This window comes from Oryctolagus cuniculus, chromosome 8 (assembly GCF_964237555.1).
Source record: "Oryctolagus cuniculus chromosome 8, mOryCun1.1, whole genome shotgun sequence".
Taxonomy (NCBI): Eukaryota; Metazoa; Chordata; class Mammalia; order Lagomorpha; family Leporidae; genus Oryctolagus; species Oryctolagus cuniculus.
The window spans coordinates 144,013,301-144,036,255 of record NC_091439.1 but is presented as its reverse complement, the minus strand read 5'-3'; the positions used below and the strand labels follow the sequence as shown (position 1 = coordinate 144,036,255).

Genomic DNA, 22,955 nt, shown 5'->3' with positions numbered 1-22,955 from the left:
TGCTGGCCCACCCCCAAAATAGCCAAAATGGCCAGAGCTGGGCTGATTCAAAGCCAGGAGCCAGGAACCTCCCCAGCTGGGTGTTGGGCCCAAGCACCTGGAGCATCCTGCACTGCAGAAAGCTGAATCAGGAGAGAAGCCAACATGCACATGAAATGGTGCCCACAAGGGAAGCCAGCACTACAGGTGAAGGCCCAGCTCTCTATGCCACAGCATGGCTCCAAGAGAGAGCTCTTGATGTAAAATGTTCTCTTTCTCCCAAAGAGTTTTTAAAGGACAAGGGTAGCTTCAGGGGGAAGTTAGAAATAAAATGATGAGTCACCTTAACTGATGATATGTAGATGTTCAAGCTTTTTTCTGATGGAGACCTCTTAACCAGGGGAGTCAGCATCAGTTGGTTGGAGGATCCTTTGTCAGTGGGGTCAAAAGTCCACCATTATGAGGCCAGCACCATGGCACTGTAGGTTAATCCTCTGCCTGTGGTGCTGGCATACCATATGGGCACTGGTTCTAAGCCTGGCTGCTCCTCTTCCAATCCAACCCTCTGCTGTGGCCTGGGAGAGCAGTAGAGGATGGCTCAAGTCCTTAGGCCCCTGTACCTGCATGGGAGACCTGACTCCAGGTCGGCACAGCTCTGGTAGTTGAATTACTCTGGTAGCTCCAGAGTAATTCAGGTAATTCAGAATATCAGTAAGTGGTTTTTGCTATACAAAATGTGAAAAGGAAAAGGGAAGGAAGATGGTTTTATTATGGTTACAACTCCGTTTTAAAACTGCCAATCAAAGAAAAATAAATAAATGTTCTAATCAATTAAATACAATTACTTCTTGCTTTTAGTAACCTCAGTTAACCCTATTGTTCCACAGTTGAAACCTGAGAAACTTACTTGAGCATTTAATTTGGAAAGCAACTCTAGTCCCTGTGATGGTACTGGACACTAACATATATAAAGATAATTATATTTTCATTTCAGGTTCAGTTGGCACTCTGCTTGAAAAACACCTTTTATTGCATTAATTCTTGTTCCTCACAGTCAATTTCATCAGAGGCATCTGTGGAAATTTACAACAAGTTTTTAAGAGATCAGGGAGCCAGGAAAGTGAGGGTTTAGTTCAGGTAGGAGAGAGGGGAAAGTCTGCAAACTAGGGTAGTGTCCATAACACTCAGAGAGCAGGCCAAAGCCACGTGCAGCAAGCACCTCGAGTTGCTATCCACCACTTATCACCAGCAGCAACGCAGAGGCAGAGAGTGTTATTTAAGAGAGAGACGTAAACATGGGTTCATACCGAGCACCAGGAACCAGCCACATGGAGGAGCATCTAGGCCTGGAAGCCTATGGGGCTACAGCAAGCCCCCTCCTGGCAAGAGGTCAGGGGAGAGAAGGGCCAGACACATCATGTCCTAGGAGTTTAACCAGCTTCCAAAGGGGAGTGGTTAATTAACCTGATTGGCTGGTTGGCACCCAGGTGTGGCCAGGTAGGGGCATGACATCACACAGAGGCGTGGTGAAGGCATGGCCTTCCAGCTCACAAACCTAATCAATTTTAACCTGTATGCCTGCCTACTTCAACTCTGACTTTCAAATGAAATAAATATTTTAAAAATCCACTTAACAGCCATCTTCTCTTAAATTTAACACATACACAGGCCATGCAGTATTACAATAGGACACCACTTTCTTCTTAGTAATAGGATTAGGTTTGTGAGCTGGAAGACCACACCTTTGCCACGCCCCTGTGTGGCCTCATGCCCCTACCTGATGCCTTTGCCATGCCCCTGTGTGGCCTCATTCCCCTACCTGCCCACACCTGGGTGCCCACAAGCCAATCAGGTTAATTAAGCACTCCCCTTTGGAAGTGGGTTAACAGTCTGGCCACAGTGTAGCCACCTGCTCTTCTTCCCTGGCCTCTTGCCAGGACAGGGCTTATTGTAGCCCTGCACCTCCAGGGTGCAAGGCCTTCAGGCCATGTGTTCTAGGCTTCCAGGCCTAATGGTCATCCATATGGCTGGTTCCTGGTGCTTGGTATGAACCCCTATTCACCTCTCTCCCTTAAATAAAGCTCTCACTCTCCTATGCATCTTTCTCACTAAATAAAAGCTTAAAACGTACCATGCTGCCTCGTTTATCTGTGCTGGTATTTAGAATTTTTCTCTAAATATTAGGCAAGAACCCTCTTCAGCTTATTAATATCGAGGATTTAGTAATAAGCCCATGGTGAATCATATGGCACCCCAAATTGCGGTAGTACATGTGGCACCCCGGATAGCATTTCTAGGGAACTTTAAGGGGCCACAATTTAGTGTGGATTTTATGGGGTATTCTCCGATTTCACACAAACCAGTACCACAAAAAATGACCTAAGCCAGGTCCAAATTCCATGAACCCAAAGAGCAGAGACAGAAATTTCAGTCTCAGAGCTGTTGACTCTGTACACAAATGGAAGCCATTGTGCTAATAGGTAGCTAATGTGCAGCAGGAAGAGAAAGGACAGCTGCTGGATGTCCCCAGAGTCCCAGCCACCATGTTAGCTCACAAGCTGCTCTGGGGAGGGAGTACAAGTGGCCATTGCCCTCCTTACCAGTGTGAGAGGGTCAGGCCACTTGAAGAATACACCCAACTTCTGGTTCACTCACCAATGTGGTTATTGAGCGAATAATCCAGCTCTTGATGCTCGCCACTTCAATTCACCAAAGATGAGGCCTGGCCAGAGGAAAAGGTTTATTGCAAGAAGGCAGCAGCAGCCTTGGGGAAAGAAAAAGAAGTTTCTCTCAATCCAAACAGGTGCTTTTCTACCAAACCACGCAGTACAGAGGATTTTTAAAGAGACAGGGTAATTGGAGGGCGAGGATTCAAATAAAACAATGAATCTATTCAATTGACAATTATGCAGATTTTCAGGCTTTGTTCTGAGGCACATCCCACCACCCAGTCAGAGGAGTCCAGGGTGTCACCCCAGGGGCTTTCTGCCTCAGTTGGGGGAGGGGGGAAAGGGTTCTTTGTCAGTTGGGGCAAAAGCCTGACACTCCTAATCATCTCCTTTTTTCAGTGGGCTTCTGAAATTCTTATGCAAATATTATTCACAAGATTACAGCAACAGAGGGTGCCTTCATTAAGGTAAATATTTGAAAAGGAAAAATGCATTTATTGTGGTTACAGGAGTACCATTCTGTTGGAGGAGGGTATTTGAGGGCTTATAAAGAGGTTTTAAGGAAGGGTGTGCTGGTGTAAGGACTAGATGACCTAATGGGGAGTCCTTTTAAGAGTGGGCAAGACACTTGCTTCTCCCCAGAACCTGTCTATTAGCAAGACAGAAGTGGACTGCCCACTCCTCTGAGTTTCATTTTCTCATGAGAATAGAAGGGAAGTTAACAATCCCACCCTTCTAACCTAATTTTACCACAGAATTTGCCTATCAGATCGTTCCCAAGGTTTTTTGTTTTAACAAGAGCAGGCTAGACAAGATTATGATTCTGTCCCTCTGATAGATTGTTAGCTGTTATTATTCTGCTCATCCAAATTGTGGTTAAAAAACTCCACTCCATTTTTCAGGTCTCCCTCTCTTGGGGACCCCCTAGTGGCTGCTGTGGCAAGAGGTTTCTCATGTAAATAAATCTTGCTTTGCTCACTGCCTGTCCACATGGAAATTCCTTGTGAGACATGCATCCCCATCACCCTCCTTCATCACCATTTCCCCCCCATTACTTTGGTGTGGTGAGGTCATGGAAGAGTTGACGGTCTCTGGTTTCAGATGTCATGGCTTGTCGCTAGATCGATGACAAGGCTTAAGTTCTCTGATTCCTCCTGGTGGTCAGCACCTGTGTCCTTCAGCTCTGCCTCAGCCTAATGGTAGAACAGAGACCTGGGGCTCCCCTGCTCTTTTAAAAACCTACTGTAAATTTCCACAGATGCCCCTATGAAGTTGACTGTGAGTAGAAGACTTAATAATCACTGGGATTTCTAAGGGTTGGGTGTCTGGGTGTCTACTTCTCACTGTTTCTACACACACACACACACACACACCACTGATGGACAAAATATTTCCCAGGTGCAAAATTAGGTAATGTTATCAGACTCAATAACCTCCTTTGCACCAAGCAAACAGGTTTCTCCTGGTGTGCCTTTATTGGAGGGGCAGGGTTTTGTAGTGTAAAGTACTGGGCTGCTTTCCTAGGCCTGCTTCTAAGGCTGCTGCATTCCTTCTGCAGGGCACATGTTTTGTTTCCCATGGCTGCTTTCATACACATAGGCTAATTTCTATCTTCCTGCCTAAAAATATTATTAAGAGCATGAAAATCTTTTTTTTAAATTTATTTGACAGATAGAGTTAGTGAGAAAGACAGAGAAAAAGGTCTTCTGTCTGTTGATTCACCCCCCAAATGGCAACTATGGCCAAAACTATGCCGATCCAAAGCCAGGAGCCAGGTGTTTCCTCCTGGTCTCCCATGTGGGTGCAGGGGCCCAAGCACCTGGACCATCCTCCATTGCCTTCCTGGTCCACAGCAGAGAGATGGACTGGAAGAGGAGCAACCTGGACGAGAACCCAGCACCCATATGGGATGCCGGCAGGTGGAGGATTAGCCAAGTGAGCCATGACGCCTGCCCCATGAAAACCTTGAATAGAAGAATACCCTTAAAAACAAAAGCTGAAGGAATTGTCTGATTACATGAAAAAAATTAAACACATTAAGAAAAAACAGAAGAATCAAGTATCCTATGACCTTAGGCTTCTAAGATAAACAGTTTTAATGTTAGGTCACAAGAGTCAGAACCAAGGAGGAAGAAATAACTTATAGGAGATGCCTAGAAATTTGACAAAGAAAATGACCAATTAAGTAGAAACTACTAAAAGGAGAAACTGCATTAAAATAGATTTCAAAATGAAACAGCAAGATTATTACAAATATGTATGTTACCAGAGGGAAGGCCATGGAAGCTGTGGGGTTCTGTCTTCACACAAGAAAGAATTCAGGTGTGAGACAGAGGGCAGAGTGCTAAGGCTTTATTTGGGATAGGGCATCTCTCAGGACAGAAGGGACAGAAAGAGCACCCACTCGCTCAGACTGGGGAGAGTGAGGTTACATGGTTGAGTGGAAAGAATACACCTGGGCAGGTGGCTCAGCAGAGAGGCAGAGGGCAGAGCAAGCAGTCTGCTTAGACTCCCTAGGTTTTTAAGGGAGTCTGTTTACCCTCCTCCCCCTCTCCTCCAGGACAAAGGATGGAGAGTCCAGGTGGAAGGGTTTGTTGGGTGAAAATTAGCAAATTCCTCCCCAGATTTGCTGGCAGACTAGGGGGGCTTCCCTTAGGGCATCTGAGGAGGTTTTATTGCCCCATGTAACCAAGTAACCCATTTGGTCCTGAGCAGAGAGAATTCCCCTGGGAGCTTTCCTGGGGGGGGAGGGGAAGGGCTGGGACCCCCTGGGAGGTTATCGGGGGTCTGGGGTCTGAGCAGGACTTTGAAGTGCAAGTTGCTGGGCTTCCAGAGCTTTCACAGTAGGTGCTGCTCTTCAGGCCTGCCTCACAAACACATAGGCTAAATTCCTGACTTCCTACCTAACATATATATGTTTTGAATAACCTTATTGCTTTTGCATAGTGAAAAATCCATAGTTCTATTTCTTTGAACTTTCATAAATGCTACCAAAGGCAATCTAGATGAGCCCTTGCAAGAGACTTCCTCCCTAGTGACCCTGTTTCAAATCCTAAATAAGGCTCTTCTACAAGCACCCGCCTTGAGCCTTCCTAACCCACTTAAACTGTTCTTCACTCTACCCTTCTCCAGCCCACTGTTACTTTTCATCCCTGCTCTTCTCTCAACCCAGCTACTCTCCTCCCCACTTCTCTCATCCCCTCGAACCCCATTCCTGTCCTGACTTCCTTGATTTTTCCTGACCTCATCACCTCAGACCTTCATCACCTCAGACACTGCTATTCCCAAAGCCCTGCATTGGATCATTAATGGTAGTGCTTCTAAAGCTCCCCCTTTTCCCACTGGATATGCAATAATTGAGGGGCATCGTGATGTCACCTCCTCCTTTCCCTGCATAGGGTCATAGAGGCTGGGCCCCTACCTCAAGGCACTACCTCCCAACAGGCCAAGTTATTAGCCTTGGTTCAAGCCTTCACCTTAGCCAAAGGAAAGACAGTCAATATATATACAGATTCCCGATATGCCTATAACATTTTGCATTCCAATGCCCAGATACGGCAAGCCCGAGAGACCCCTATAATAAATGGCAAGTTGATTAAAGCTCTACTTGAGGCTGCCCAGCTGCCAACAAAAGCTGCTGTTATTCACTGGAAAGGATACCAGAAAGGTAAACAATCCCTATCTGAAGCTAATAACAAGGCTGATCTGACAGCTAACACAGTGGCTCCTGGGGAGAGGATCCCATCTTTTCTCTGTAACTTAGCTCCTGTGTATTCAGACCTAGAAATCTCTCAGTTCCAACAACAAGGGGCATCTAGAAAGGACTCATGGTGGTTTCTAGATGAAAAACTAATACTCCCTTCTTCTCTCCAAGTTACCTTTTTTTTTTTTTTTTTTTTGACAGGCAGAGTGGACAGAGAGAGAGAGAGACAGAGAGAGAAAGGTCTTCCTTTTGCCATTGGTTCACCCTCCAATGGCCGCCGCTGCAGCCGGCGCACCGCGCTGATCCGATGGCAGGAGCCAGGATCCAGGTGCTTTTCCTGGTCTCCCATGGGGTGCAGGGCCCAAGCACCTGGGCCATCCTCCACTGCACTCCCTGGCCATAGCAGAGAGCTGGCCTGGAAGAGGGGCAACCGGGACAGAATCCGGCACCCCAACCGGTACTAGAACCCGGTGTGCCGGCGCCGCAAGGTGGAGGATTAGCCTATTGAGCCACGGCGCCAGCTCCCAAGTTACCTTTCTAAAGAACCTCCATTCTCTCTATCACTCAAACTCAAACTCTCTTCTTCACTTCCTGAGATCACATATACACCTAACTCCTGCCATAAGAGAAACTCTGCATAACATATCTCAGACTTGTAGCCCCTGTCAAACTGCTAACCCCAATTCTAATATCAGGCCACCCCATTCCCCACTCACCAGGCCCATGGATCACTCCCAGGAGATTGACTTCACCCATATGCCACCAGTTAGGCAAACACGGTACCTTCTGGTGATGGTGGACACCTTCCTGGGGTGGGTGGAAGCTTCCCCCACTACTAACAAAAGAGCTTCCACCATTTCCACTATATTATTAAATGATATTAACCCAAGATTTGGATTGCCTGCTTCCATCAGTCAGACAATGGACCAGAGTTTATCTCTAAAATAACTCAAATAGTATCTGCCTCTCTTCATAGCTCATGGCATTTTCACATCCCCTATCGTCCCCCCTCCTCAGGAAAAAGTAGAATGGATGAATGGAATTTTAGAACAGGCTCTAACTAAACTCTCCACCCAGGTTTACTTGGACTGGGTAAAACTCCTCCCTTTAGCTCTGTTAAGAATCGGATCTTTTCCCCAGAAGCCCTTAATGCTTAGCCCATCTGAAATTCCCTATGGAAGGCCTCTTTCACCTAGCTTCCCTCCCCTACAGAGCTCTGAAGCTATTCCTCCTCCTCTCTTCTTACTGAAATGTGCGATGACTTATGGATGTATGCAGATACACACCTACCCAAACCACACTCTCTGCCTCCCGACTATATCCCTACCTTTCCACCTGGTGACTGGGTTTATCTAAAACAAAATGAGGCTGCTCTAAATCAAAGTGGAGCGGGCCCTACCAGGTGATATTGACTACCTCCACCACAGCCAAACTCAAAGGGCACCTCCCTGGGTGCATTTTACTTCATTAAAACTAGTTACATCTCCCTCATATAAGTCCACCCCCACAGGACCCACCTCTCATGTCAACACGCTAACACGATGCATTTACAAGGTAACTCTGTCTCATTTTGGCCTTTGTTTCCACCATGGGCTATGGCTCTAGTGTCTCCTTTTGCCCTCATAATCATAGTGCTCCTATTTCTGCCATGCATAATTAACCCATTCCAAAGGTTCTTGCAGAAACAAATAACTGCTATATCTCAAGCCAACTCACAGGTGCAATGCAAGGTTGCTCTTCGTCTTCAATCAATCCGATCCCAAATATAGGTCACTGCTCAAGTCCTGGCTCCATGTCTAAGCCCCCTATCAGCAGGAAGTAGCCAGAGAAAAATCAGCACCCCTCTCCTTATCTATACTCAGAGTCAGGATTGATGGAACAATGGCATAAACCTCAGCCATTCTCCCTCATTGCCCCAAAGAGGTAAACACTGGAATGTATTCCTTGGAATGTATTCCTTGCCCTTGAAACTCAACTGGATTTCTTTTCTTTTTTCTTTCTTTCTTTTTTTTTTTTTTTTTTTTGACAGGCAGAGTGGACAGTGAGAGAGAGAGAGACAGAGAGAAAGGTCTTTTTGCTGTTGGTTCACCCTCCAATGGCCGCCGCACTGATCTGATGGCAGGAGCCAGGTACTTATCCTGGTCTCCCATGGGGTGCAGGGCCCAAGTACTTGGGCCATCCTCCACTGCACTCCCAGGCCACATCAGAGAGCTGGCCTGGAAGAGGGGCAACCGGGACAGAATCTGGTGCCCCGACAGGGACTAGAACCCGGTGTGCCAGTGCCACAGGTGGAGGATTAGCCTAGTGAGCCGAGGCACTGGCCTCAACTGGATTTCACACCCTAATGCCTTCATACCTCACCCCTTTCAGCCACCTGAAAGATCAGTTGCTCTGAACACCTGAAAGACCAGTTCCAGGAATTCCCCTCTACCTGCTGGCCCCTACCCAAAACATAAAAAGGCCCAGCCCCTGGGGTTGGGCTTTCTGCCCTGTGCTCCACTAATGTGCATGTGGGCAGTTGATCACCCACCTCTACAGACTTATTTTCTCTGAATAAATGCAGTCTGGCTGTAAATTTGTACACTGCCCCCTGTCTATTCTGCACCTCTTTCCCTAACATTTTGGTGCCCCATGTGGGGAAGCAAAAATCTGCAACTCTTTTCCTAACAATTAACAATGCTCAATTTTGAGAAACTCATAGAATTAATTTCCTTCTAATCTCAGCCAAAGTAATCTCACACAAAATTATCTGCTACAAATCTTCTGTAACATTTTTATATTACCTAAGTTATTTATTCTGTTTTGTTCCTCTCTCTCCTTGCCAAACACCGGTTTTATTTCCAGTTAGACAAAGATCACTTGCTTTCTTTGTTATTCAAAACACATCTTGAGTACCAAGACACATTCTCATTCTTATAGCTTCCTTAACATTTTTCTCTCCGCTATGCATTGGTTCCTTAATTTGCAATTTAAAATGATCCTAAAAAGCCTCTAAAATAAGAACAAAGCATTTTAATGAAACATAAAATTTCAAATTATTTTAAAGTAGTCAAATCCAAAAGTCTTTTACAACTTTTACAAGACCAACAGTACAAAAGTTTGAAAACATTTCTTTTATGTTTACCCACTTACTATTAACAATTACAGATGTTTTAAGAAACTAAAATATTAGACTAGTATGGTTATAATCTTGAGTCATGTTTTGCCAAAGAACAACTCGAGTTAAATTTTACTTCAAATAGGAATTAATGAACATTGCGTTATACCACTAACCTGCATCATTTTTTCTTGTCAAAATTGAACTTTTATGACTTTGAATATCCAAAAAAGTAAGTATAACTTTTGCTTGACCAGCAAACCCAGGCACAAAACATGTCAATAACCCTGAAAATATTTTAATTTGTATCTATCAACAAAGCTAAAACAATCTATCAGATACTTACTTAGGTCACATGAATCAAAAGATTTGAGGCCGGTGCCATGGCTCACTAGGCTAATCCTCTGCCTGTGGGGCTGGCACCCCGGGTTCTAGTCCTGGTTGGAGTGCCGGATTCTGTCCCAGATGCTCCTCTTCCAGGCCAGCTCTCTGCTGTGGCCCCGGGAAGGCAGTGGAAGACGGCCCAAGTGCTTGGGCCCTGCACCCGCAAGGGAGACCAAGAGGAAGCACCTGGCTCCTGGCTTCGGATCTGCCCAGCGCTGGCCACAGCACCATTGGGGGGGTGAACCAACAGAAAAAGGAAAACCTTCCTCTGTCTCTAACTCTTCCTCTCAAAAAAAAAAAAGATATTTGGGTTAATTAAATAGTTTTAATTTATGTGAACACTCATTTGCCTATGTCAGTTAAAACAGAGCTCTTAAGGAATTTTTTACCATTCAGACATAAAATACAACAATATACAACATACACAAATACACACACACACACACACACATATATATATAGCATATATGAGAAGGAATAATGTCATTTTGAAATCAGACACTGTTACAGTTGAATTAGAGTTGAATTACTCTTGCCACCCCAAAAACGCTCCAAGAGACCTTCTCTCATGTAATTAACAAAGGGTAAAGTTTATTGATGATCCGACATGTCGGGGCCCCGTCCCAGTACAGGCGAGCGGCCCCAAATAGTCTTGGGTTGGGGTTTTTATACACGTTTAAACAAAGAAAATCAATCATTGCATAGATCAGACAGAGGTATAGAGTAAACAATTGATACAAGTTAAGTGATTTTACAACCAGTTGATTTATGAATACAGGGAGTATAGGATACCGAGTAAGGGCCTGATTAGACCTCAAAGAACCATATGGCCTATACAGGGAGTATCAAAAAGCCTCCTATTGCCAAAAGGGAGGGCCACACAAGATTGCAGGAACTGCCTTGATGATACCTAGGAATGCAGCTGAATGGCGATAAGGGACACATGGTGGGGTCAGAGTTCCAGGAGGCAAAGAGATATACGGTGACTTCTTCTATCTTACTTAGGTGAAACTAAGGTTACGCTCACATTGGGGTAATTTACTGACTAATTAACTTTACAGAGAATGGCTATGCAGAGCAAGTCTAATGAGGTCAGGAAAGTTCACCAGAGGAGGTTGGGGGGGGCGGCTTTTAACTTTTTAACCCTTCATTCCCCACTCCTCTTAGGCCAGGGTCTCTAATCTTAGAGACCATCTGTTTTCCCTTCCCCGTGTGTTACATATTGTTGACGAATTACCATGAGTTTAACATTTTCAGCTAGGGAGACTTAGTGAACCACGACTCAAACCATCCCTGTTGCTGAAGTCTGTCCCACTGTCTTTCCTCTAAGCGTTTACGTTGTTGAGCCATGTTGTCCCTCGCCACCCCTGTCTTGTCTACATAGAAGCAGCATTCCTCCTTAAGGGCTGTGCATAACCCCCCCTCCTCTATGAAAATGAGATCCAACCCCCGCCTGTTCTGCAATACTGAAATGCAGATACTGGGCTGTATCTGGGAGGTTGTGGAAGATTTGTCAGGCAGAAGGGGTGGGGATCTCCACCTGGCAGGTTATCAGGTAGAAGGGGGCAGGGCAGGATGCAAAGGCCGGGCTTCCAGTGAAACATTGTCAGGATGACTGAGGTGCAGATGCATATGCTGGACACATTAGACTTTTATGTCACACACACATAAGCTCATAACTGACTTTCTGCCTAATATTTTTCCCTCAAGAGGTAATACCCAAAATTCTTTGGGATTATGGATGGAGTTCCGTTTTCTGTAACTTCTTCGAAGCTGGCATGTGGGCGTCGAGGGGGGTTTGGGTATTTCCTCTTGCAACAGTGGCCTTGGAAAGACGGTGCCACTCGGTCCAGAGGGCTGCTCAGGTCATCCAGTGGAATCGGCTGGAAGCCTCGCCTGATGACCATTTGGAGTTTAACAGCTTTTAGTCTGTTAGAGACAAAACGAACAAGGGCATTAAAAACACACAGTGCAAAGAGAAGCATCAAGATTGCAGAAGTTATTGGGCCAAGGAGAGGAAACAGCCAGGATTTCCGTGACCAGATATCAGGCCAGAAATCCCAGCCCTGCTTTGCCTGGTCCTGGAGCTGTTTGGCTTTTTCCAGGAAAAGTACGAATTTGGATTTGTACCTGTCTAGTCTGATTGACCCAGAGACAACATTCTTCCTAGAACATGGCACAGACACCCCCCAGAACAGCACTTAGCATGTCCAATTTTTTTTTTATAACTTTTTGTGACTTCACATACCCTCTTCAACTTACTTGAAACATTCCATCATTTTCATTTCAGTCTAGAGTAAACTAGCCATCAGGATTCTTACAAACCATGTTTTTTCCTTATTTAAAAAGCTCTTTCCTTCTAAACCTTACTTACCAAGCACTCATTTTTATCCTTGTGATGTTTTTCATAGAGCCTGGTTGGCTCTTTTTGCCTTACTGTTACTGGAAGACTGAGGTCTCCATGCAGAGTGAAGATGCCTTACAAATCCCTTGTGTGATCTAGAGCTCTGGTTAAGGCAATCAGTTCTGCTAAATGAGCAAAAGTTCCTGGGGGCAGAGCATGCTGTAACTCTTGCATACCCTGAGAAGCAGGTCCCGTCTGACAAAGCTGCTTCCATCTGTGACTCAAACCTCATCTGCGTTAGTCAGGGGTTGTCTCTTGGGTCCCTTCTTCTGGCATAGATCAAGTCTATAGTCTCAGTACAGGAGTGGAGGGGACCACTTTCCCCTGGAACTGGCAGGGAGGGCTTTTTAAGTTTAATACTATTGGATGGACTTTTAAGGCCTGGCTGGGTGTGTGAGGCCCAGACCTATCCACGGGGTGCTGTTAAGAGAATTGTAAGAGATGTAAATCTCCCTTAAGGGAGGCACCCTGTTGACTTGCATTACATGGCTGGACTAGGAGGAGAGCTGAATAGGAGGCTGATGGAAATAGGCAACTTACATTTTACTGACCCTAGGCCATCCCCAATAGCAGTGGCTGGAGCTGGAAGCTGGGCAGAGCCAAAGGCTTTTTAGCTCGGGGCCACAGGGTCTGCGGTTCTGAACCAGGAGTCCTTCGACACCCAGGGCAGTTCCATGTCCAGTAGTCTTGCTCTTGGCAGAGCTGACAGAAGGCAGTCACTGTTACAACAGCTGCTTGCCCAATGCCCTGGCTCCTTATGTCAGCAACAGGCGCCGTTTGGGATGCATTGGCTTTGCTGGGTTTTCTTGACAGTGGATCACCGTGTAAAGCAGCCACTGATTGGCCTGTTGCCCATCCTTACATTGCTCCTGCTGCTAGCTTGCTCCTCATTTTCCTGGTCTCTAATAAAGTGGACCAAGGAGGCAGCCTCTATGATGTCAGTCAAGGGGGTGCTCAACCCCGTTCCTGATTTTTGGACTTTGAGATTACTAGTGTAACTTTTTATCTATTTTTCAGTTTGGTTTAAAAGGGGAGTTCTGCCCATTTGCTGCGTACACTGAAAAATCAATTTAGCTGTCACATTTTAACCTCTTATTCTGGTTATGTTGTTGGGTCCTCTATACTGTGACCAGGCATTATTATAGAAATGGTCAGTCATCCCTTACATAAGGTCTGGGGATCAAACTGTATATTACTGTGGAGAGTCCTGCAGAACAGTGGTAACTTTCCTTCTGGAAAAGAAAAGAGGAGAAGTGAGGCAGTGAGTCGGGTCTCTAGCCTGACTTCCTGGGCTTTCAGATTTAACCAGCATTTAACCAGCGCTTACTGCGTAGCCTGACTTAGAGGAGAAATTGTGGCAGAGGTCTCTGCCATCCTTTGGCCTCCGGATATTTACTGTGTAGTCAGTGGGTTATGGGCCTGGGTTTCTGGGTTTTCACCGTGTAGCCTGTGGACACTAGAGCCTTTTTGGGCTCCTGGAACCCAGTTTTTTAGCATTTGCCGCATAACCATCTCCCGTCGCCTCTAAGTCTCTTTTGGCACACTTTTTCCTTTTGGCTAGACCTCCATTTGATCTACATTTGAACTAGCAATGCCTGGTTGTTACACAATAAATTACTTAGCCAGAACGTGAATTTTATCCCTCTTGTTGTCGAGTAAGCCAGAAATAAAAACCCTGAACATTAGAGTTAGTACATAAAATTATCACATAACTCAGAATAATTTAACAGAGTCAAAAAGAGCTTACAGGACCTAATTTTAGAAATGGCAGGGTAGCCGATTAAGCAGACACTGTTAAAATAGACATTACAGTTTTTGTGAAAACAGATTTTAAGATTTATGATTTAGACCATTTTTAAACATTTTAAAACTTTTTATGACTTGTTTACACCTTTGGAAACTTTACACCCGTAGTTACTTTTATATAGCCTTGAATTGTCATGTGTGAACAACCTATGAGAATACATGCTAACAAACTCAGTCTCTCTTATCGAATTTGAGATGTTAAAAGTACACATAGTACACTCTCTCAAGTTTTACTTAGTACTGATGCCTAGATGACTTAAGACACAGTTATTCATGAATACCATACCAGTATCTGAAATAGAAGTCAAAATTATATTTCCATGCTTTTAAGTAATATAAGGACAACACCTCCTGAGCAGCAAACATGGTCACTAGTGCATGGTTACAACTTTGAAAAGATCTTTATCATTAAAAGAAACAAGTTTAAAGCACATCAAAGACATGTAAAACTGAGCAAGCAAGCCACTGAGCAAACCGAAGGGTATTTGCATTACCTCAAATTTCTGAACCAATCTGCATTGGCTTATTTTAGTTAACAACATAAAGGCTTGTATACACAGAATTTACTCTTATTTTTATAAGACCATTTTAGCTGGAAAGTAAAAACATGAATACAGCATAGGTCTGACACCATTTATAACATTTTAATACATTTCACATAATCTGAATTGACTCAAGCAGCTGTTACTTTAACAAATTCAGAGTCTCATCCTTTGAGAGTTTCAGGGATCTGACTGGAAGCCCAAAGTTGGAAGACTCGATTTAGAATTTAAGCTGTCAGAGTCAAACCATTTAGCCAAAATTAGTACATTTTTGATCAGTTGGGTAACCACTCAAACATTAAAAACAGGTAAACAACGTAGTCTCAGTACTACAAATAGAAAAACATGAAACCTTCAAGACAAATGAAACTCTTATCAGCTAAGTCAGGGACAGCAGCACAGAAAAGAGCTGATAAAAACCCATTTATATTTTGGAATAACCTGTTAAGAACTTTTAAATTAAGACAACATTTTTAAAGTTTTTATTATACAGTTTAGAACAGTTGGTTCTGAATGGAATTTTCCCATAATGTGTCCCCCTTGGTTGTACAAAACAAGAGATAAAGACCTCCGGAACAGGCACTGATCCGGAGTGAGATTGCTTCGCCTGCCTGGTGAACACGAAGCTGCAGGTTACGGCCCATTTAGACTCTGTAGCTGCAGGGCCGTGGAGCCACAAACACATTTACACCACACACACGCTCTTTTCCATTGCAGACACCAGGCAGGTCCCTGGTAGAGGGGCAACAGAATCCCCCTTCCACACAAAGGCGGGCCTGAGTACTGAGTGCCCCAGGGCGATTTACCAGGTCCTGAAGTCCAGGAGATCCATCCATTTGCCCCATTTGGTCGGCCATGGGGAGTCAGTCTGGGGGGACGGGTATGGCTTGGGGAGTTAGGATCCTGAGGAATAAGTCAGGAGGCGCGCCTTCCCATCCTCCGCCTGCCATTCCTGGGCCCCAGTTGAGTCCTGCAGGTTGAGGCTCAAAGGGCCAGCTTTGTTTGAACACACAGGGGGTTTCAGCACTTGCTAATGGCACAGCAGGGGTTTCCCTGCTGCCTGTGAAGGGAGAGTGGAGGGATCTGCTGGCCCCTGGGGAGCTGCTTCTCGTACCCTCATTAAAAAACCAAAATGAAAAACCTAAAAGACAATTAAGCCAACAACATGAGGAGGATGAAAAGCTCCACATTCAGTAAATTGTGAGTGAATTGCATCCCTTGTGAAGGAGGTTATTGGAAGCTCCAGGTCCTAAGATCCCAGCAGGATCACAGACAGTGGAGGGAGGATCTCTAATCTTGTGTGGTTGGGTCAGCAAGAAGGTAACAGCAGCCCTGGCTCTTAGGATAGCTAGGCCCCTGTGAGCACCACCAGACCTTAGCCCAAGACTCAACCCTCACTTCCCCCACCAGCCACAGCCTAGTTGAACTGTACCCCTCCCCCCAACCCCTGTAGAAGACGGTGCAAGTGCTTGGACCCCTGCACCCATGTGTGAAGAAGCTCCTGGCTTTGAGTTGGTCCAGCTCTGGCCATTGTGTCCATTTGGGGAGTGAACTAGCAAATGGAAGACCTCTCTCTCGGTCTTTCCCCTTGTCTGTCTGTGCCTGCTTGTCAAATAAATAACTATTTTTAAAAAATTAGACAAAGTGAAATTTGTCTGTGTAATTTCTGTTCTATAAGTAAATCAGAAATTAGAGACTAAGCATAATTGGTTTTCAAATTTCCTACACATCAAAAATTTACCTCTTGCAGTATCGTGCAGTAAAATTTACTTTTTCAAAGAGGAACAAGTTTAACAAGAGCCTTCAAAGAACTTTCTATGATGAGCCAAATTCACTGTTGCCAGAAAAATATTTGTAAATTTTAGGAAGGCTGATTAGAAAAAATCAGATATGCCTTCTCCTAGCCACATGACTTTGTGAGATTAAGAGAGTGCTTTGCTTCAACTTTTTTCTACTGATGAATGCAAGGTGTCCTGTGCATAACAAATCTTCCCAGGCAGATGAATCAATTAATTCACAGGCTTTTATTGGGGTTCCGCTCCTGGGCAAGGTTCCCCAGTCCCAACAGAGCAACAGAGCGGGGGCCGGGGAAGTTGTGCTTCAGACTGGGGAACCTCGCCTGGGAACGGAGGTCTCAGAAAGCCTGGACATACGGGACCTCTGACCACTTTCTCTCCCTGAGACAGAAATTCTCAAGGTTATTAGGCCATGCCTGGGTGGAGTAGAAGATTAGGCGTTTACTCCATAGGTCCTGGGCCAGTCTCAGTTTCTTCAAGTTCTTTAGCAGGCAGGCCAGGGGGCATTTTGAGTCCCACCCTTGGGATTGGCCAGATCCCATGGTCTCCCCGATAGCCCGGATCTACTGAAATTCAGTCAAGGCATCCCCTGTCCCAGACTTCAGTAGATGGATTAGAGGTCAGTCCTCTATGGGGCCACGCCAGTAGCGGGACATCTCCACAGACATGGGGAGGCTAAACAGCAGAGAACAGAGCCCATGTGCACATGATTTGGAGGTCTCTGTCCGGACTGAGAGCTAGCTAGAGATCACAGAGACTGGGCCAACCCAGAGGAGGGAGGGAGAGCAAGGGAGGAGTTATTTACAGTTGGTCGAGCATGGTCCATAGTCCCGGGGCACAAGACAGGTTCAAGGAATGAGGGGGCCTAGAACACAGAAAGGGGAGGCACAAACCCTCAGCTCCTGTGGGGAGCAACTGGGAGCAACTCGGACTAGACTAAGTTACTGGAATTAAGACTTAGTCTATGCATCTGCTCTCCCACAATATGGCGCTGAGAAGGGAGAAACAGCTTCTACGCAGCTGCCTCCAGTTCAACCAATAAACTGTAGGACCTGCTCCTGATTGGAGGAGAGCAGCGTACTTGGTGTGTGGGTAGCAGAGTTGGGATTGGTAGAAGAGGACTATAAAGGAGGAGAGAGACAACATGCACCGGGAACATCTAAGGGGAACATCTATCTGAAGGAACACCTGTGCAGCCCCCAAGAGAGCCGGCCGGCGGTGTGCCGCTCCCCCGCGGAAGTGGGGAAAGTGGCTAGGGGGAACCGCCCTTCCACAGAGGTGGAAGGGTCGGTAGCCAACCCGGGAAGAACCAGCAGCAAACCCAGGGAGGGCCGAGCAGACAGAAAGAACAGCGCAAGGGTCCTGTGTCGTTCCTCCACGAAGAGGGGGAGCGACATAATGGTGCCGTGACTTGGATAGGAAGCCTAGGCAGGGTTTAGTGTCGTTCCTCCATGAAGAGGGGGAGCGACAAGCTCCCAGGTTTCAGCACCATCTGCAAGGTGTCTGGTGCATAACATCTTCCCAGGCAGACGAATCAATTAATTCACAGGCTTTTATTGGGGTTCTGCTCATAGGCCATACAAAATTATAATTTTAAATATTAGCCTGTGATCTACTTACTGTATTTTGAGTCCCACCTGCAGTTACCTTGGCAGAGCCAGACTAGTGATTTAGCAGGTTTTCTATGGCCTGCATTCCATACATTCCCCACCCCTATAGACCTAAGAGAGCTGAGAGAAGGAATTCAAAGTAGCTTTACTTCCAAGTTTCCTGGGTAAAGCGGTGGCTGGAAATCAACACTAAGCAGGATTAGCTAAGGATCCAAGTTACGGTACAAATGGAAGCTAGAGGAGCACCCAAATTCCCTGAGCCAACAGTCCTCCCGTATCAGCCTCCTGGTTAGGAAATTTTACAAAAGCATTTCCATAAATGGTAACAACATTTATTCTTTTTTAATTGACGAAATTACCAGGTGTATTCTGCTTGCTGGTTTCTCAGTCTGTTAGGCTAATTGTTTTATACTTTTATCATTTATGATTATTCAGAATTTCTCTACAGACAAACCCCTCTACCTGCAAAAATTGAGTGGCCTTTCTCCTGGTCTCGGCTGGGATCAGATTTAAACCACGTCCATCAAACAATCCTCACAAGGGTCCAGAGACCCCCCTCATTTCCTCTCCTCTATGAAATCCTTTCATTACCTGCTTAATGCCACTCTTAGGATTATTGGTTGCTATTCTCACCCTGACTTGAATACTACAGTGTCTGTTTAAGTGTTTACAGCAGGTGATAATGGAATGAACCAAGGCCTTCAGCAACCAGGCAGTCAACCAGATGCTTCTTCATTCATACATGCCTGTCCCTGTGGAGCCCCAAGATACCCACAGTGGGCCCCTGTAGATGATGTCTCCAGTCAGCAGGAAGTAGCTAAAGAGACTCGCCCCCTTTCCTATCATCAAAAGGTCGGGATGGTAGCTTTGGGATCTGCATGAAAGGAAGGCCTATACTTCTGGGAATGGAGAAGTCCCTACCTGTACTTCTTGGGAAGAAAAGTCCTTGTCAAGGTCCCCGTGGGTGCCTAAAGTTCAACCAATGAGGATCAGACCCGTCTCAACCTTTAACCCCCATGCCCTGAATCTATAAAAGGAGCCCTCCCAATCTCTGATGTGAGACTTCCCCAGCCCCCACTCTGTTGCTCTGTTGGGACCGGGGAACCTCGCCTGGGAGCGGAACCCCAATAAAAGCCTGTGAATTAATTGATTCATCTGCCTGGGAAGATTTGTTATGTGCCGGACACCTTGCAATGAATATTGTCACTTGAAATTTTTTTCTTTAAAATTAAATATTAATTACCAGTAATCAATCATCCAAATAAGTACATGATAATATACATTAATTATTTTTTATTCAGCACATCATAGTGACAAATGTAGAGTAGTAGCACATTTATAGTCTGTTCTGGACTCTATTAAAAATAATTGTTTCATTTTTTTCTTGAATCTATTCTGCTTTCTTGGTTTCTTTTTTTAAAAAAGATTTATTTATTTACTTATCTGAAAGTCAGACATACAGAGGAGGGAAAGGGGGAGATAGGGAAAGAGAGAGAGAGATCTTCCACCTGCTGGTTCACTCCCCAAATGACTACCATTGCTGGGATTGGGCCAGGCAAAAACCAGGAGCATGGAACTCCAACTGGTTCTTCCATATAGGTGGGAGGTGCCCAAGTACTTCAGCAATGTTCTGCTGCTTTCCTAGGCACATTAGTAGTGAACTGGATCAGAACTGGGACTTGAACCTGAGTTCATCTGGGATGCCAGCATTGTGAGCAGCTGCTTAATCCACACCAAAATGCTGGCCCCTGTTCTTGATTCTTAAAGGAAGGACACAGTAATGTCTACCTGAAGACAGATAGGTACCAGACTTGAGTTTTACTATGGACAGATTACAGACACTGTAGATTTAGCTGAGTTTGTGCCTAAGGGGTATGACTCATTAAATTTCTTTTTTTAAAGATGTATTTTCTTTACTTGAAAGACAGAGTTACAGAGAGAGGTAGAGTGAGAGCGAGAGTGAAAGCGAGAGCGAGAGCAAGAGTGAGAGAGTGAGAGCGAGAGCGAGAGAGGGAGAGAGAAAGAGAGTGAAGATGTCTTCCTTTCCACTGGTTCTCTCCCCAGTGACTGCAATGGCCAGAGCTGAGCTGATCCGAGCCAGGAGCCAGGAGCTTCTTCCAGGTGTCCCATATGAGTGCAGGGGTCCAAAGACTTGGGCCATCTTCCACTGCTTTCCCAGGCCATAGCAGAGAGCTGGATCAGAAGAGGAGCAGCCAAGACTCAAACTGGTGCCCATAAGGGATGCCAGTGCTGCAGGCTAGGGCTTTAACCTCTTGCCTCATAGCACTGCTCCCCATTTAGGTCTTCTAACAAATCCTGGTGTTAGCTTGACTTGTAAATAGAGACAATTAGTAAATTGCACAATGATCTTGATAAATAATAGAGATATCTTTTGTTTATTTAGAAGGAGACTTTTAAAAGTAATTACATAAAGAATATAAGGAGGGGCTGGCTTTTTTTTTTTTTTTTTTTTTTTTGGACAGGCAGAGTGGACAGTGAGAGAGAGAGACAGAGAGAAAGGGCTTCCTTTGCCGTTAGTTCATCGCCCAATGGCCGCTGCAGCCAGTGCACTGTGCTGATCCGAAGCCAGGAGCCAGGTGCTTCTCCTGGTCTCCCATGTGGGTGCAGGGCCCAAGGACTTGGGCCTTCTCCACTGCACTCCCGGGCCACAGCAGAGAGCTGGACAGGAAGAGGGGCAACCGGGGCAGAATCTGGCTCCCTGAACAGGACTGGAACCCACAGATGGAGGACTAGTGCCACAGGCAGAGGACTAGCTTATTGAGCCATGGTGCTGGCCAAGGAGGGGCTAGCATTTAAGCCAACATTTGTGAGAATGAAATCCTATATGGGTGCCATTTCAAGTTCTGGCTGCTACACTTCTGATCCAGCTCCCTGATAATGGCCTGGGGAAACATCAGAGAATTGGCCAAGTGCTTGGGCTCCTTCATCCACATGGGAGGCCTGGAAGAAGCTCCCGGCTTTGACCTAACCCAACCCCTGCCTTTGTAGCCATTTAGGGAGTGAACCAGATGATGGAAGATCTTTCCCTCTTTTCTGTAACTTTGACTTTCAAATAAGCAAATAAGTCTTTTATAAAAAGAATATAAATGAAAATAAACTCTTTAGAAATAGGTGATTTTAGGAGCTCATCAATATGGCTGAGGAGGTTATGTCCTATCTGCAATGCTGGCATCTCATATGGGTACCTGTTCAGGTCCTGATGCTCCACTTCCTATCTAGCTCCCAGCCAATGGCCTGGGAAAGTGGCTGAAATGACCCACATGATTGGGTCCCCACCATCCACATGGAAGGCCAGGATGAAGCTTCTTTCTCCTGGCTTTGGTTTTACCCAGCTCTGGCCATTGCAGCCATCTGGGGAGTGAAGCAGCAGATGGAAAGTCTCTGACTCTGTTTCTCCATCCTTACAAATCTGCCTTTCAAATGAGTACAATATATCTTTAAAAAGAGAAAAAATAGGTGATTTTATCTAATGCTAAAATGAATTCTTTAATGTTTCTTCAAAGGTACTTTATTCTTCTGTATTGTAAGAAATAGCCGAAAATATTTATACCCATTTTACAGAGATTTTTAAAATTTAAAATTTGAATTATAGAGACAGCTATAGAGACAGAGATATAGAGAAATATAGAGAGGGACACAGAAATGGAGAGAGAGAGGTGAAAGAGCTTCCATTTGTTGGTTCACATCCCAAATGGCCACAATGGCCAGGGCTGGGCTGATCCAAATCCAGAAGCCAGGAGCTCCTTCTGGGTTGCCCACATAGGTGCAGGACCCCAAATACTTGGACCATATGGGACTTGAACTGGTGGCCATATGGAATGCCAGCACCATAGTTTCTGGCTTTACCTACTATTTCCACAGTGCTGGCCCTCAGTTATTTTAAAAATAATACAAAATAAGTTGCATATTCTACTTACAATCAAATAGATTAATAATAGGTACATTTGTTTTGGGAATCTCTAACATTTTCAATCATTATACCAATTTAAAATCTTAGTACATCAGTTTGAACAGATATGGAGATCCAGGTTGGGTAGATTTTTCTCTTCTGTGGAATTAACATACATACATTCTATAATACTAATGATTTTTAGTTCTTTAAGCTTTATATAAAAGCACTAAAAATTTCATGGTTATAAAATTAAATGATAATGTGTATTGCCCATGGACCTTTTGAAATAACTTATAAAATATAGGGGCTGGCACTGTGGCATAGCGAGTAAAGCCACCGCCTGCAGTGCCAGCATCCCATATGGGCACTGATTTGAGACCCAGCTGCTCCACTTCTGATCCAGCTCTTTGCTGTGGCCTGGGAAAGCAGTGGAAGATGGTCCAAGTCCTTGGGCCACTGTACCCACATGGGAGACCTGGAAGAAGCTCCTGGCTCCTGGGTTCAGATTGGTGCAGCTCTGGTTCATTGTGGCCAATTGGGGAGTGAACCAGTGGATGGAAGACCTCTCTCTCTCTCTCTTTCTCTTTCTCTCCTCTTTCAGTGTAAATTTGACTTTCAAATAAATGTTTTTTTAAAAAGAAATATTATATACAATTATTATGCATCTGTTATTATATAGTTCCACACTGAAGCACACAGCCTGAGTGAGTGTTGCTTGCTTAAATCCATTTAGAGATAAAGAGTAATGTTCTCATGATTCAGGGCTGACTCCTATACCCTTGCACAGAAAAATAGCAGGAATATACAGCCCACAATCTAATACCCCTGAATAGCAGCAAGTGACAGCAAAATACAGAGTGAAGGAGTCTGGAGAAACCAACTTAGCTTCATTTGATATTCAGGTGAAACTCAGTCCTGTATTAATAATCATTATGAGCTACAACTTCTTGCATGCCATGTTAGTGTGTGAGACTTTTGTAAACTAGTTATGCCCAATGAAAACTGTTAGTAATTAAATATACAGTCTAGATAAATGGTGAGCATGCATCACA

The 22,955-nt window shown here is 45.0% G+C and overlaps 1 long non-coding RNA gene across 3 annotated transcripts in view; it reads right to left on the bottom strand.

Moving 5' to 3' along the window:
* The window catches only part of LOC127489017 (uncharacterized), a 28,011-nt gene extending 8,680 nt beyond the window's left edge, over positions 1-19,331 (bottom strand). For 2 of the 3 annotated variants that reach the window (XR_011378142.1, XR_011378143.1), the window contains exons 1-2: positions 2,635-19,331; positions 887-1,052 (exon numbers count right to left, since the gene is read on the bottom strand). This is a non-coding gene — a long non-coding RNA (uncharacterized lncRNA). The remainder of the gene's footprint in view (positions 1-886; positions 1,053-2,634) is intronic. The other variant, XR_011378144.1, reaches the window with a different exon arrangement.
* Between the last annotated feature and the right edge of the window lie 3,624 nt (positions 19,332-22,955).